The sequence below is a fragment of the Mastomys coucha genome, unplaced genomic scaffold (assembly GCF_008632895.1).
Source record: "Mastomys coucha isolate ucsf_1 unplaced genomic scaffold, UCSF_Mcou_1 pScaffold6, whole genome shotgun sequence".
NCBI lineage: Eukaryota > Metazoa > Chordata > Mammalia > Rodentia > Muridae > Mastomys > Mastomys coucha.
The window spans coordinates 114,147,555-114,150,380 of NW_022196912.1; the positions used below are offsets into that span (position 1 = coordinate 114,147,555).

A 2,826-nucleotide genomic window follows, 5' to 3' on the forward strand; every position below is an offset into this window, starting at 1 on the left:
TCCAACAAGGCCACACCTCCAAATAGTGCCACTTCCCATGGGCCAAGCATATTCAAACCACCACAAATTTTAAAGTATAGCCCATAAAAGGACTAGAAAAACCTTGGCTCATAGTAGGTACTCAGTGTCAATAAAAGGGTAATTTGACTGTGCCGTTAAAGCATCAGGCTACTTTGTAGCCATGGTGCTATTCCCTTATAACCCTGCCTCTTCCCCAGTTGCCACTGTGCCCACTGAACCAGCCACCTTCACTGCTTCTTTTAATACGTGCTCTGAAAACAAGATTCCTAAATGTGATTTTAATTAGTCGTTTAACTGAAGTTCATGAGACTAAGAGGAGCTCCGGGTGAAAGTTCCTGCTTTTGCTGGTGTAGGCTTTCTTACAGTATTTTCCAGCATCATAGAAGCAGATCTGAGAGCAGCTGTGTCCAACCAACCATCCAGTCTTTTAACAAACATTTCCTACATACCTGTCACCTGCCAGGTGTGGTCCTTGGCAAGAGAAGCAAAAAGATGAATAAGACAGGGTCCAGGCTTTGAGAATTACGTCCTTCAGCCCTTCAGTGGGACCCATCAGAAGACTTTGGAAGCCAAGACGGCTGTTAAGGAGGGACTCCCAATTCCTAGCCCCCTCGCCCCCTGGAATCTAGATCAGTGTCTCTCAACAAGCCTTTCACAGGAGTCACATATCAGATGTCCTACATAGCAGATATTTACATTATAATTGATAACAATTATAGTTATAAAGTAGCAACAAACATAGTGTTATGTCGGGGGGGGTGGGTCACCACAGTGTGAGGAACTATAATAAAAGGCCACAGCATTAGGAAAGTTGAGAACCACTGCACTAGATGAATTTCAAGCAGTTGTCTGTCTCCTGCAACTGCTTCAAATTCTAAAAGAACTGTTGATCCTTTTTTGTTCCAGGCAGGGACTAACGTAACCTCGGCTGGCCTTAAATTCCTTATGTAGTCAAGGATGACTTTGAACTCCCTATCCTCCTGTTCCTATCTCCTGGAGCTCTAGGATTACAATGTGTGACCACCACACCTTGTTTTATGAGATAGTAAGGTTCAAGCCAAGGATGTGCACATGCTAAGCAAGGAGGCAATGTTCTGCAAACTGAACTACATGGTCAGTCCAGGGTCTACTGCTTCTCTGATCCTCTCTGACTCTCAGATTCTGAATAGACGAAAAGGTCTTTGTTTGTTTGTTTGTTTGTTTTGTTTTTGTTTTGGTTTTGGTTTTTGTTTTTCGAGCCAGGGTTTCTCTGTATAGCCCTGGCTGTCCTGGAACTCACTCTGTAGACTAGACTGGCCTCGAACTCAAGAAATCTGCCTGCCTCTGCCTCCGAAGTGCTGGGATTAAAGGCATGAGCCACCACTGCCTGGCCTAAGGGTCATTTTTAATGAATGCCTTCTCCTGGAAACCATTCCAGGAGAGCATGCCATTCGTGTGTGTGTGTGTGTGTGTCTGTATGCATATGTGTGTGTATGTGTGTGCACTAGTGTGTGTGAACAAATGTTTATGTGTGTGTATGTGTGTGTGTGTATGTGTGTATGTGTGTGTGTGTTCTCTTTTCCTCCCTCCTTCTCACCTCACTTCTCACAGGTCTCCTGAGTTATTCTGGGAACCACCAGTCCTCACTTTTTTTGGAAAATCGTAACACTTCTGTTCATTTTCATTTCTAATTCAGTCCCATCAGTGAAAAAGAGGGCCTAATGCCTTTTGTCTCCAATAAACATCTCTAATCAGTTTCACAGAGGAGAAGAATTCTTTAAAATTACTTTTCATGAGAATGTCATTGTACATTGTAGTCAAAGATCCTTCTCAAATGTGGAGCTATTGAGGGGGGAGATATCAAGTTACAACGGCCTATTTTTCTTTGATCCCAAACACTTCCCATTTCATTTATTTAACTTGTTCCTCTGCTTCGTGAAGGGGAGGGGAGGAGAGGGAAGGGAGTTGCCCATACAGAGCTCAAAACTCCTGTCAGACAGACAGCTTCTCGTTGAAAGTTTCAAGGATGCCTTACTGCATTCCCTGAGCTGGAGTGCGGAGACAATGGTTCTTATCGACTGAAATTGCCTCTACCCAGAGAATCTCAATGATAGTTTGAGCAGAATGCCTTCAATCAGTTCCATTTTCAAAAGCATCCCTCCACCCCCACCAGAACACTCTGTTAGCTTCTTCTAGATCATTCTGGGAACAGTAATGGACGAGAGAGGGGAGGGCATCTTACCAGCGGGAAGTCGCTTGCTCTACTCAGTGACAGGTTCACAGGAGGGCAGGTCTCGTGGCTGTTTCTTGTCTGCTAGCTTGGTCGCATTTCAGCTTCTGAGCAGTCCGCACCCACCACAGTTTGCTTGCAGCAGGCAGATAGTTTGCACATTTTGGAGTATCGCCTTGACATCCCACCCCAACTGTTCTTTATTAACTGAAGCTCCACAGGCTCTCGCTGTTTGAGGTTTAGGTTGTCAGAACTACATGATCTTGCCACCAAACTGTCAAGGCAAAGAAGTTAGTGTGAGCTCTCTCTCTTTCTCTCTGTCTCTCTGCCTCTCTGTCTCTGTCTCTCTGCCTCTCTGCCTCTCTCTCTGTCTCCCTCCCTCTCTCATTTTCCTCCCTGTGACAAAATACTTGTCAAAAGCAATTTAAGTTAAAGAACTCGCAGGATGGTCTGGCTAATGCCAAAAGTTCTATCCACTAAGTCATGGAATACAATCAACCACCATAGTCACTCCCAATAAAACCAACCAACTACAGGAGAAACGAGGAACAAACAAACAAACAAAATGGAGGTCTGGGAAGATGGCAGGACCCTGC

General features: G+C 44.7%; 1 pseudogene; it reads right to left on the reverse strand.

Annotated features, from left to right (window-relative positions):
• LOC116081097 overlaps positions 1-1,812 on the reverse strand; it is a 4,007-nt pseudogene extending 2,195 nt beyond the window's left edge.
• Between the last annotated feature and the right edge of the window lie 1,014 nt (positions 1,813-2,826).